Source organism: Aegilops tauschii, chromosome 7, assembly GCF_002575655.3.
Source record: "Aegilops tauschii subsp. strangulata cultivar AL8/78 chromosome 7, Aet v6.0, whole genome shotgun sequence".
NCBI lineage: Eukaryota > Viridiplantae > Streptophyta > Magnoliopsida > Poales > Poaceae > Aegilops > Aegilops tauschii.
The window spans coordinates 217479692-217494567 of NC_053041.3; positions in this window are offsets into that span (position 1 = coordinate 217479692).

The window sequence follows — 14876 nt, forward strand, 5'->3', positions numbered from 1 at the left end:
CCTTGGGCCTTGTCATCCGTCTGTCCCGCCCGCCGGGTTACCAGTGAGTCATAATGTTCAGGCGGGTTGCTTGTGAACCGCCTGGTCAGGGCGGGTCGCTAGTGAATCGCCAAGTGTCAACCGGGTCTCAAGTAAGCCGCCAAGTCCGGCCGGGTCATATTTCCGGCCGAGTCATACCGCGGGGTATATCCCCGACATTAGCCCCAGTTTAATTTGGATTTATCCATGTTAAACTGATCCTGTAAAACAAACACAAGAACAAATTTGACAGATTATGCTCTGGATTAAGAATTCTTGTAAACCGGCACCTGATTATCCTTAATTCCTTGTCATTTCCTTCTTCTAGAAAATCCGGGTCAATAAGCCAGCTTCATACTCAATTTGCTAACGTTGGTTTCTCACAGAAATATTGTAAGAAATAATCCACTTGAATCGGCTTTCTAAAGCACCGGCTTAAAAATATTGGTCTTGAAATACTCCTCTGATTTTCAGCCGGGTTATAAACAGATGATGCCGAGTCATAATTTGTTGCCGACGCTGGGTCATAATTGTTGCAGATACCGGGTCAATCTGGTCAACTCAAAACTGAGAATTTGAAGATTTTTCTCCCTTATATCCATATTACCTGTAGCCCCCAAGTCTTGAGCAGAACAAAGTGATGGCTTAAGACTTTCTTCAATATAAATGCTGCCACTTTTGAAGAAATCCATGTTTGTTCATCTCAATCACTATTCAGAACTGGTTATTCCACATATGTAGCCCCCAAGGGCCGGGTCATTATGCAATCATGAACAGGGACTTTATAGATATGATTATACGTCATTGAAAATAACATCATATGATGTAACTCCACCATGGGGCTTGAACCCACGTCCACAAGGTTAAGAGCATTGTGCTTTACCAACTGAGTAGTGGACCCTTGAATATAATGGATTAAGACTTGTGTACCTTGAATCATTGATAGGAGCAGTTGGTAGCCCCCAAGGGCCGGCTCATTATGATGTGATGAGTCGGGTCTTCAATAAGGCCAATAAAAATGACTTTGCATTAGCCCCCAAGTGTCATGGTGCATGCTTGCAGCAACATGAGACTTGCATATTTGATATAATCTTAACTTGAATAATGTAGCCCCCAAGTGCCGGGTCGTATGCCTGCAGCAACTCGGGACTATTCCCTCCATTGTAAAATAAATTATATCCATTGATAAAATAATAGCCATTGCGCTGAAGCGACTTTGAAAACCTCAATCATAATATTGGTTATTGATAACCATAATAAAATCCAGCCATGTTGGCTATTTAAAGACTTGAATAATATACCCAATGATTTATAAGCGCATGATTCCAATGGCGCAATCCAAATATATACTGGCGAATTATAGTCCAAAGCCAGGCCGGGTTAATAAACACCGGATAATTTATCATCATACTGGCGACTTATAGTCGAAAGCCAGGCCGGGTTAATAAACACCGGGTTGTAGCTGATCATGCGCTGACAACTTATAGTCGAAAGCCAAGCCGGGTTAATAAACACCGGGTTGTAGCTGATCATGCGCTGACGACTTATAGTCGAAAGCCAAGCCGGGTCAATAGACACCGGTTATCTTTTAAATTTGTACTGGCGACTTATAGTCAAAATCCATACCGGGTCAATAAACACCGGATTAGTATAAACCTCATCAAAATAAACCTTAGAAAGAAAGATTTCAAAATAAAACATGCAAGAAGCGAGGCTTTTCATGGGCTGCCAGGCCCAAAACGAGGCTTTTCATGGGCTGCCAGGCCACTGAGTTAAACCATTTTGTACAAACCTTATAAGATGGACCTCACATTAACCAATCTTCATTTTAACTAAGACAAGTTCAGGGTCTGTATAAGATTGACTTGTCAAACGTTCGACGGGTCTTACCAGGATTACCTGGGCAGAGTGACTTACTTAAAAAGGCAGGATAACCCGGGGTTTTAGGTGAATACACCTGGCTTCCAAGCCTAGCTTTTATAGCCTATTACGTACAAGGTTATAGATTCTGTGTTCTTTTAGAACAAAAGAGCCCCCAAGCTATATTTTGAGCTGTGCTCAGGGGGAACCTATGTTTGAGTTGTGCTTTTGCAACAGACTCTCTTTGGTCCCTTTAACTTCTCTGAGAACTCGAACTTTACGAGAGATACTTCTTCTTGAACCGGATGTTAAACCGGATATTGAGAGCTTCAAAGCTTTGTGGGAGACATCTTTCCCTTGAACCGGATTTTAAACCGGAATCTTCAGATTCAACCAGAAATTTTCTGACGGCCTTTAAACTCGAACTTGCGAGAAATTAATTCTTTTTGAACCAGAAACTCTTAAACCGGATTTGAGAGCTTCAGAGCTTTGTGGGAGACAGATTTCCCTTGAACCGGATTATAAACCGGATATTTGAAAGCTTCAGTGAGATTGACTTCCCTTGAGCCGGATTTTAAACCGGAATCCTTTTTGATGACCCGGAACTTCTTCATTGAGCCGGGATTTGTAACTGTCATATACTTTCTAAGCCGGAAATTTTCTGACGGCCTTTAAATATTCATCAATATAACAGTAGCCTCCGGGACCGGGTTATCTTTCCCTCCATCGTCCTGGGGTTCTTAAATTTGCTGAAACTGGCAAGATTTGCTGAGTCATGTCATCATAGCCCCCGAGTCTCAAGGTGACTCGAGGAGTTGGCTTGAGATTATCCATATTTGACCGTGATATAAACCGGCATAAATTGTATATCATTGGTGTTGATAGCACGATGTGAATCCATAGAAGGTTGAGGTGATTGCGGCGGGTTATAAATGATCCCGTATGAGCCGTGTCAGCAACTCGGCCAATGGTTCCTTCCAACTGGCTATTTAAAGTTAACCAAACTGTAGTGGCGGCGACTTGTGCGCCTGCCTATTGAGCCACCTAGTGCAGATGACGGTTGATAGTATATGATAATTTGCCTCCATTTTTTTGAAAAAAAACCGGGCTACCCAAGCTGTGACTTGCTCATACTCAATAAACAGCTCATGCAGACAGGTGCGGCCCGGTATGTTGATGTAGACCAGGCCGCGAGAGACGGACAACAAAGACAACTGCGGCTTCAGAGGCAGCATAGATAGTTGAATCGGCCGCGGTGTTATAAGCCGGCGTGGACGGGCGAGTTAGCCACATCATGTTGATGTAAACTGGTCTGCAGAATGGTAGTTTGCACATATATTCATCGAGCTTGATGGTATGGTCAGATGCTAGCGCATTATAATGGTGGCGCGAGCTATACATCCATGACACAACCATAGCTTTTGCGGTGAACAATTGCTCCTGCATAAATAATATCGCAAGCCGGAGTAATTTGTTCTTTTTGTAGAATAAAAAATGTATCAATAAAAATTGATTGGTCAGATTTCACCTTGATATGTTAGGCCAGAATTTATCCACCGCGGAGTTGATGATCACCACGGGCGAGTCGGCCGCGGGAGCAGACGAACGAACCGGCCGCGGCGTTATAAGCCGGTGCGGACGGGAGAGTCGGCAGCAACGTTGTAAGCCGGTGCGGATGGGCGAGTCAACCGTAGGCGCGGTAAACTGTGCGGACGGGCGAGTAATTGCAAGCGCGGTAAGCCGCTCGGATGGGCGAGTTAATGTAGACCGGGCCACAGAGGCGGCAACTTGCGCACGTCCGTTCATCGGGTAGTGTGGCACGGACGAAAACGTTGCTGCAGAACATTACCAGTGCGTGCTCCATACCCGCAGTATAATGCCTCCAATTTGAAATGAACAACTGTCCTGCGAAACAATATTACATGCCCAAGTAATTGTTCTAAGAAGAATTAACATGCTGACAAAATACAGAGGAAAGATATCACCTGATGCATTGGGATGACAAATGATCTTTGCACGTCCATAATTTATCTGGGATATGGAATCCAACAGCAACATGAACGATGAGTTAATCCACGTCCACCCCCCCTTTTTTTGTCAATCGTCCAATCATCTCCCCACCTTTCTTTTCTTCAGGCGGCAACCAGCAGGAGAGCATGCCTGGGGGCAACGACTCAAAGGCAAAACCAAGCAGGGGCGACTCAAGGCGCGATAGCCTAGAGGCGAGGCAGCAGGCGACGACGGAGACGAGTCCGAGCGGAGTGGCGGCTCAAGGCGGAGCCAAGGCGAGGTGAGGGGAGGCCGCGACTCGCGACGGCTCACGCCAATGGCGACTCAGCGCGGCAGCAACGCGGGTCAATGGGGACGGAGGTAGCGCACTGGCGGCTTAAGACCAGTCCCGGCAGAAGAGGAGCAAGGGTGCAGGCGTGGGCGGTAAGCCGGCGCAAGCGGATGGCAGCAGCTGACTGCAATGGTGAACCGGCGCGCAGGCAGCAGCAGTACTAAGTCAAGGCGGTGACGAAGGCCGGACTGGCTCGGGCGATTCAACCATGCAGCTATGGGGGCGCTTGCGGGCAGGGCCTCGGCGGCTCAGAACGGCAGCAGTGACCCAGCACCATCTGGAGCGGGGCGAGACGGCTGGCGGGTCGGCCAGTACGGGCATCGCAGCGGCGATGGTGACCCGGCAGAGGCCAGAGCCCCCCGTCCGCGGAGACTGAACCCGTGACTTAAACCGCTTCCATGTCGTAGGGGTTTCCGGATCCATTTGCTTTTTCTTTCTTGGGATCCTCGTGTTAGTAGTAACTTTTCCTTCCCTTGAATCTTGAATTGGCTTCCTGTAAATTCCTCGTGTGGACTCCTTCACGGGACGGAGTACCAACCGTACTCATGAGCTTGCTACTTGATTTGCAACCTTCGGCTCGACTCGAATCCGAACTGGTGGCCTAAGTAAATCCGGTTCCGAGTCACGGACTGCTTTGCCACTGATTGGACTTCGATCTCGTTTTTAACTTTGACCGCAACTGCTGTTGTCCATAAGCGCGACCCAAGAAAGAGCTAAATTTCCTTTAGGGCGTTTTCAATCCGGTCTCGCCGGATCATCCGACCGCAGCGGTGCGCACCATGCAACCCTAATTTTCCTTCAACTCAAATTTTGTACTCCCAGATCAAAAGTAAATCCTGCGTGATCGTCTCATACCGGTTCTTCTTCATCCGGAAAATTGCGAGCTCCTCGATCCCTAGGAAAAAATCCCTCCAAGAACTCAACACCACCGTGCGCAGGCCCCACGGTGGGCGCCAACTGTTGTGGAATTGTCACGGCAGATGTCCTAGTGTGAGAACTTAGTCGTGAGGCCAACGCATCTATGTGGTAGCTTGAGAGGGGTTGAGCGGAATCGAGAAACGCAACACAAGACAAGGGTTTAGACAGCTTCGGGCCCCGGGAAACATCATCCGGTAACAACCCTACATGCTGTTTGTGGCTAGGTCTCATTATCATCACGAGGGAGTCGCCGTAAACCGGCTCTCCTAGTTATGTCTAGCCCTAAGATTATTCCTCCCTCTCCTTGGGGTGCCCTGCCCCTCCTTATATAAGTTGAAGGGGCGGGTTACATGCAGAGTCCTATTAGGATTAGGACTAGTCTACCTTGTAATACAAACCGGATACAAGTCCGGGTCTTGACTCCTTGTAAGGGAAATATTCCTCACGTCTTTCCTCTTAAACCGGCCCACCATTAACATAAACCGGCCTTCTGGTCCTTGGGCCTTGTCATCCGTCTGTCCCGCCCGCTGGGTTACCAGTGAGTCATAATTTTCAGGCGGGTTGCTTGTAAACCGTCTGGTCAGGGCGGGTCGCTAGTGAATCGCCAAGTGTCAATCGGGTCTCAAGTAAGCCGCCAAGTCTGGCCGAGTCATATTTCCGGCCGGGTCATACCGCGGGGTATATCCCCGACATAATCCATAGGTAGGTATGGTGTACTCTCAAAACATGAATTTGGGTTTAATTAAGGTTTTGGATGCACAAGTAGTATCTCTACTTAGTGCGGAATTTTTGGCTAGCAAAGATATTGAGCAAGCACCACATGTTGAAGGATCTATGACAATATAACTTCTATGTGAATATGAACAAACATAACTCATTACGTTGTCTTCCTTGTCCAACATCAACAATTTTGGCATATAATATTTTGTGGGGGCTCACAATCATAAAAGATGTCCAAGATAGTATATTTGCATGTGAATCTTCTCTTCACTTATTAATTCTTTCATGAGTTGCATCATTGACCAATGCTATGATTGTCAATCTCCAATAAATTTTACCACTTATACTTTTCCTTATGTGATGTCATTACTTACCATAAGATTAGCATATGATCATTTTCATTTATTTCCTCTTATTTTGATTGCAACAAGAAAGTAAAGAAGCAAAACTCAAACTAAACTTTATTATATAGCTCTCACTCGACTACATAGATAGATAGATCACAAAAGTAATACTCGAAAGTAGATCATACTAAACTTTTATTCAGCTAAATCACGAAATAACTACGGATCAAACTAAAATAGGTAAAGGTGATAAGAGTGATGGTGATACGATACAGGGGCACCTCCCCCAAGCTTGGCACTGGCCAAGGGGAGTGCCCAGACCCATTACCCAAGTCTCCTTTTGTGGGGAAGATGATGAAGGTGGTGGTGCTGAAGTAGTGGCTTCCTTTCTCCTCAGCTTACGGTTGAGGATGGAATTTTCCTCCCTCAAGTCATCGATCTCCTACTCCAGCATTAATATCTTTTTGCATAATTCTTGCTTGTTTTCCTGTAGAAGAAGAAAAGGGATAAAATGGATCTTGGGTTTCTTTGCTTTATTTGGGAGACTTGACTTCTTGAATTCCACGTGCATGTCCTCAGGTTGGGGTAGTGGGACTTCATCCTCATCTGAGCTTGTCTCTTCTTTTCCTTTCAGATCATAATCTTCTTCTTCCTCCGTGGTCCAGCCATAATGCTCCACATCCCCTTAAACCTTGGGGTTTGCAATATAATCAGCAACATAGCTCTCACCCTCCGAGTCTTGAGACGACATATTTTCAGACCTACCAGAAAAAAAGCACGAAACAAGAACATGGGATTTCTCTGTGATACGGTGGTCAATACGTTCGGGGGTATATAAAGATTTTTTTATCTTGGGAAACAAGCAAATGGGAGGAAAACGGAGTCGGGAAGTTTCCCGAGGTGGGCACGACCCACCTGGGCGCGCCAGGCAAGGCAAGCGTGCCCTGGTGTATTGTGCCCTCCTTGGTTGCTTTCCTGGTTATTTCTTATTTTCCTAATTTTTGTAATATTCCAAAACTGACAGAAAATATTTTTGCGGATTTTTCGGAGACCGTTTACTTACCATATAATGTACCTCCTCTTTTTCAGGATTCTGGAGTGTTCTGGAAAGTTTCTTTTATGTGTTCCTCCGGTGTCATGGTTTGGATAACTTTGCTTTCAACATTAATAGGTGTACCTAAGATATAGTGTTTTATTCTTTGTCCATTGACCACCTTCGGGTTAGTACCTTCGGCATTATTAATTTTGATAGCTCCAGAGCGATACACTTCTTCGATAATATATGGTCCTTCCCATTTGGAGAGAAGTTTTCCTGCAAAAAATCTAAAAAGAGAGTTGTACAAGAGAACATATTCACCCACTTTGAATTCCCGCTTTTGGATTCTTTTGCCATGCCATCGTTTAACTTTTTCTTTAAACAGTTTGGCATTTTCATAAGCTTGGGTTCTCCATTCATCTAGTGAGCTAATATCAAATAACCTCTTTTCGCCAGCAAGTTTGAAGTCATAATTGAGTTCTTTAATTGCCCAATATGATTTATGTTCTAACCCAAGAGGTAAATGACAAGCTTTTCCATAAACCATTTTATAGGGAGACATACCCATAGGATTTTTATATGCTGTTCTGTAAGCCCAAAGTGCATCATCTAATTTCTTAGACCAATTCTTTCGGGACCTATTAACAGTTTTTTTGTAATATTAGTTTTATTTCTCTATTGCTAAGTTCAACTTGACCACTAGATTGAGGATGGTTGGGTGATGCAATTCTCTGGTTAACATCATATTTGGCAAGCATTTTACGGAAAGCACCATGAATAAAGTGGGAACCACCATCAGTCATTAAGTATCTAGGGACTCCAAGCCTTGGGAAAAAAGTTCTTTAAGCATTTTAATGGAGGTGTTGTGATCAACACTACTAGTTGGAATAACTTCTACCCACTTAGTATTATAATCAACAACAACCAAAATATGTGTATACCCATTAGAGGAAGGAAAAGGTCCCATATAATCAAAACCCCAAACATCAAATGGTTCAACAACAAGCGAATAATTCATAGGCATTTCCTGATGCTTACCGACATTACCAATTCTTTGACATTCATCACAAGACAAGACAAACTTATGGGCATCCTTGAAGAGAGTAGGCCAATAAAAGCCAGATTGCAATACCTTGTGAGCAGTTCTGTCTCCCGCATGATGTCCTCCATAGGCTTCGGAGTGAAATTTCCGTAGGATTTGTTCCTGTTCATGCTCAGGTACACAACGTCTAATAATACCATCTACTCCTTCTTTATAAAGATGTGGGTCATCCCAAAAGTAATGTCTTAAATCATAGAAGAATTTTTTCTTTTGTTGGTATGTGAAACTAGGCGGTATATATTTAGCAACAATATAATTAGCATAGTCAGCATACCAGGGAGTATTATGAGAAACATTTATTGCAGCAAGTTGTTCATCAGAAAACTATCATCAATAGGTAGTGGGTCATCAAGAATATTTTCTAACCTAGACAAGTTATCAGCTCCTTTCCTATCAGTGATATGTAAATCAAATTCTTGTAACAAGAGAGCCCACCTAATGAGTCTAGGCTTAGCATCTTCCTTTTCCATAAGATATTTTATAGCAACATGATTAGTGTGAACAACAATGTAAGATCTGAATTTATCACAAGCAAACACAACTTCTAAAAATTCTTTTTAGTAGTAGCGTAATTTATTTGGGCACTGTCTAGAGTTTTGCTAGCATAATGGATAACATTTAATTTCTTATCAACTCTTTGTCCTAGAACATCACCAACAACATAATCACTAGCATCACACATAATTTCAAAAGGCAAGCTCCAATCAGGTGGCTGAACAATAGGTGCAGAAGTCAAGGCTTTCTTAAGTGTTTCAAAGGCTTCTACACAATCATCATAAAAAACAAATGGAACATCCTTTTGTAAAAGATTAGTAAGAGGCCTAGAAATTTTAGAGAAGTCTTTAAAAACCTCCTATAGAAACTAGCATGACCAAGGAAACTACGAGTACCTTTAATATCTTTAGGACATGGCATTTTCTCAATTGCATCAACTTTAGCTTTATCCACCTCAAATACCTCTTATAGAAATTTTATGCCCCAAGACAATACCTTCCTTAACCATAAAGTCGCACTTCTCCCAATTCAAGACAAGATTAGTTTGTTCACATCTCTGCAAAACTCGATCAAGGCTGCTTAAGCAATCATCAAAAGAAGTTCCATAAACAGAAAAATCATCCATCAAAACCTCAACAATCTTTTCACAAAAATCATAGAATATAGCAGTCATACATCTTTGAAAGGTAGCAGGTGCATTGCATAAACCAAAAGGCATACGTCTATAAGCATAAGTTCCAAAAGGACAAGTAAAGGTGGTTTTCTCTTGATCGGGTTGTGATACATGTATTTGAGAGAAACCGGAATATCCATCAAGAAAACAAAAGTGTGTGTGCTGAGATAGTCTTTCTAGCATTTGACCATTAAAAACTAGAGGGTAATGATATTTTCTAGTTGCTTTATTTAATTTTCTAAAGTCAATTACCATTCTATAGCTAGTAACAATTCTTTGTGGGATAAGCTCATTTTTATCATTAGGAACAACAGTAATACCTCCTTTCTTAGGGACACAATGAACATGACTTACCCATCTACTACCAGCTATTGGATAGATTATACCTGCTTCCAGAAGTTTTAATATTTCAGTTCTTACCACTTCTTTCATCTTAGGATTCAATCATCGTTGGTGATCAACAACGGGTTTAGCATCATGTTCTGTATTAATCTTGTGCTGACAGAGAGTGGGACTAATGCCCTTAAGATCATAAAGAGTATATCCAATAGCAGCACGATGCTTCCTCAGAATTTTTAATAATCTTTCTTCTTCATGTTCTGAAAGGTTAGCACTAATAATAATAGGATATATCTTTTTCTCATCAAGATAAGCATACTTCAAAGTGTCAGGCAATTATTTTAATTCAAACACAAGATCACCTTTAGGTGGAGGAGGACCTCCTAGAGTTTCAATAGGAAAATTTTGTTTTAGGATAGGTTTTTGTTCAAAGAATATTTTATCTATTTCATTTCTTTCATGTAAGTGCATATCATTTTCATGGTCCAGCAAATATTGTTCTAAAGGATCAGTAGGAGGCACGGCAATAGAAGCATGACCAATTATTTCATCCCTACTAGGTAGTTCTTCATTTCAAAATTGTCTACGAAACTTAGAGAAATTAAACTCATGAAACGCATCACCAAAACTAACACCGACAGTTTGTTTTTCACAATCTATCTTAGCACTAAAGGTGTTCAAGAAAGGTCTACCAAGATAATGGGACAAAAGTCATCTTGTGGGGAACCAAGAACTAGAAAATCAGTAGGGTATTTTATTTTTCCCACACAAGACTTCAACATCTCTATCAATCCCAAGTGGTGTGATGGTGTCTCTATTAGCAAGTTTAATAGTAACATCTATGTCTTCTATTTCAGCGGGTGCTATATCATTCATAATTTCTTGGTATAAGGTAAAAGGAATATCACTCACACTAACACCCAAGTCACATAAACCATGATAGCAATGATCTCCTATTTTAACTGAGACAATAGGCATGCCAACTATAGGTCTATGTTTATCCTTTTCATCACGTTTGGCGATTCTAGCAGCTTCATCGCAGAAGTAAATAACATGCCCATCAATATTTTCTACCAAGAGATATTTAACCATAGCAACACTAGGTTCTACTTTAATTTTCTTAGGGGGTTTAGGTGCTTTAATATTACTTTTGCGAACCATAGTTGATACCTTAGCATGTTCCTTTATCGTAACTGGGAAAGGTGGTTTCTCAATATAAGTAGTGGGCACGACTGGATCAACATTGTAAATGATAGTTTCATCTTTAGCTATAACTAGTTCTTCAATTTCTTCTTTAATAGGTGGATGATATTTAAACCGCTTCTCCTTAGGGAGATCAACATGAGTAGAAAATTGTTCACAGAAAAAGGCTACTATCTCAGAGTCAAGTCCATATTTAGTGCTAAACTTGTGAAAAGCATCGGTATTCATAAAAGATTTAACACAATCAAACTCAAGCTGAATACCTGTCTCTTTACCTTTGTCGAGTTCCCAATCTTCAGAATTGCATTTAATTCTTTCCAAAAGATCCCACCTGAATTAAATAGTCTTCTTCATAAACAAACCAGCACAAGAAGTATCGAGCATGGATCGATCATTATAAGAAAGCTGAGCATAAAAATTCTGAATGATAATTTCTCTCGAGAGCTCATGATTGGGGCATGAATATAACATTAACTTAGCCTCCCCCAAGCTAGAGCGACACTTTCTCCTTCATGAGGCCAAAATTTATATATATATATATATATATATATATATATATATATATATATATATATATATATATATATTTCCGATCACGATGAACTAGATGCATAGGATAATTTTTTCGTGAAATTCCAATTTCAATCGATTCAAGTTCCAAGATTCAATATCATGGCATAGCATATACCATGTCAATGCTTTTCCCTTCAAAGATAAAGGGAAAACCTTCTTCTTAACTTCATCTCATGGTAAACCTGCAAGCTTAAATAATCCACAAATTTCATCCACATGTATAAGATGCATATCAGGATCAGTTCCGTCTCCTGCATAAGGATTAGCTAGTAGTTGTTCTATCATACCTGGAGGAATTTCATAACCAATATTTTCAGTAGGTGCAGTAGGTTGAGGGGCAACTAATTGTGCTTCCGGTTGAGGTGAAGATACCCCGAACAAACCCCTCAAAGGATTGTTTTCCATAGTAACAAGTGACAATAAATTTTAGCACATAATATGATTTTTTCCTTACCGATTTCCACTTACCAAGAGCGCTTCACTCCCCGACAATGGCGCCAGAAAAGAGTCTTGATGACCCACAAGTATAGGGGATCAATTGAAGTCCTTTCGATAAGTAAGAGTGTTGAACCCAACGAGGAGAAGAAGGAAATGACAAGCGGTTTTCAGCAAGGTATTTTCTGCAAGCACTGAAATTGTCGGTAACAAGTAGTTTGATAGCAAGATAATTTGTAACAAGCAAGTAACGGTAACGGTAAATAAAGTGTAGCAAGGTAGCCCAATCCTTTTATGGAAAAGGACAGGGCAAAACGGTCTCTTATAATAAGCAAAGCGTTCTTGAGGGTACACGGGAATTTCATCTAGTCACTTTCATCATGTTGGTTCGATTTGTGTTCGCTACTTTGATAATTTGATATGTGGGTGGACCGGTGCTTGGGTGTTGTTCTTACTTGAACAAGCCTCCCACTTATGATTAACCCCCTCACAAGCATCCGCAGCTATGAGAAAAGTATTAAGATAAAATCTAACCATAGCATTAAACTTTTGGATCCAAATCGGTCCCTTACGAAGTAGTGCATAAACTAGGGTTTAAGCTTCTGTCACTCTAGCAACCCATCATCTAATAACTACTCCACAATGCATTCCTTGGGCCCAAATATGGTGAAGTGCCATGTAGTCGTTGTTCACATGCCACCACTAAGGGAATCACAACATACATATCATCAAAATATCGAACACATATCAAGTTCACATGATTACTTGCAACATGACTTCTCCCATGACCTCAAGAAAAAAAGTAACTACTCACAAATGATAATCATGCTCAAGATCAGAGGGGTGTTAAATAGCAAAATGGATCTGAACATATAATCTTCCACCAAATAAACCATATAGTAATCAACTACAAGATGTAATCAACACTACTAGTCACCCACAGGTACCAATATGAGGTTCTGGTACAAAGATTGAACACAAGAGATGAACTAGGGTTTGAGAGGAGATGGTACTATTGAAGATGTTGATGGAGATTGGCCTCCCAAAGATGAGAGGGTTGTTGGTGATGACGATGGCTTCGATTTCCCCCTCCAGGAGGGAAGTTCCCCCGATGAAATCGCTTCACCAGAGGGCAAAAGTGCACCTTCCCAAGTTCCACCTCGAGATGGCGGCGCTCCGTCCCAAAATTCCTCTCCTTACTTTTTCTAGGTCAAAGTGACTTATATACTAGAAGATGGGCATCGGAGGTGGGCTGGGCTGAGCACAACCCACGAGGGCACGCCTAGGGGGCCTCGCGCCCTGGTGTCTTGTGCTCACTAGGTTGCCCCCTCTGGTAGTTATTTGCTCCAGTATTTTTCATATATTCCAAAAAAAATCTCTGTAAATTTTCAGCTCATTTGGAGATGTGAAAAATAGGTATCTTTGACATAACTTTTTCAGTTCCAGAATTCCAACTGCCGGCATTCTCCCTCTTTGTGTAAACCTTGCATATTATGATAGAAAAGGCATTAGAATTACTCCCAAAAGCATTATTATGCATATAAACATTATAGATAATAGTAGGGAATCATGATGCAAAATGGACGTATCACTCATGTGTTGAGATCAAGAGATTCCATTCCAACCATTTGAACCTTGATTTCTAGCCTTCCCGAAGTTGCTTCCACTCCAATCCTTCTTCCACCATAGCCAAATCTGTGTGTGAGAGAGAGAGAGAGTTGAGTGTTGGGGACACTATAATTTGAAGCACAAGAGCAAGGAGTTCATCATCAACACACCGTCTATTACCCTTTGGAGAGTGGTGTCTCCTAGATTGGTTAGGTGTCGCTTGGGAGCCCCCGCCATGTTGTGGAGTTGAACCAAGAAGTTTGTAAGGGCAAGGAGATTGCCTACTTTGTGAAGATCTACCCGTGAGGCAAGTCCTTCGTGGGCGATGGCCATGGTGGGATAGACAAGGTTGCTTCTTCATGGACCCTTCGTGGGTGGAGCCCTCCGTGGACTCGTGCAACCGTTACCTTCGTGGGTTGAAGTCTCCATCAATGTGGACGTACGATAGCACCACCTATTGAAACCACGCCAAAAATCATTCGCGTCTTCTTTGCGTTTGCACACTCCAATCCCATCCCTTTAAATTCTTGCAATTTGCATGCATTACCTTTTTCTGCTGCTCATACTCTTTACATGCTTGCTTGAACTGTATTGTGAATGCTTTAACATGTGCTAAACTCAACCTTAACTTGTAGAAATTAAAATCTGTCAACTTTTCTTGTGAAGGGTCTAATCACCCCCCTCTAGACCCCTCTTCTCGATCCTTTCAATTGTTATCAAGGATTGGTCTCCATTGCTTTGGTTTAATCGCCATTAGAGGAACATGGATGAGTCTATGTTCAAGAGTATTAGACGTAGAGTGCCTATTCTTGATGGGGAGTTTTATGGTTCATGGAAAAATGAGATGCTTGAGATTTTCAATGAATATAATTTGAACAAGTATATTACTAGTCCTTATGTGCCCCCCATTGATCCTTTGCATCCTACCCCCGATGAGTATCTTGACATGGTTTGCAATCTTAGAACTATTGATCTTATCATTAGAGGATTGCCTAGAGATGTGATTGTTTGCTTGCCTACCTTTGAATGCGCATACACTATATGGAAATATCTTAAGGAACGATTTCCAAATCACTCTTTGAAAAATCTGAATGAAATCCTTCAAAAATCCATTGCTTTTCATAAAATCAAGCCTAGTGATCCCAAGTTTGATGAATGTCTTTTTGAGCTTCGTGATCTTATGCGTGCCAAGGGTGATGTTGGAGTCATTA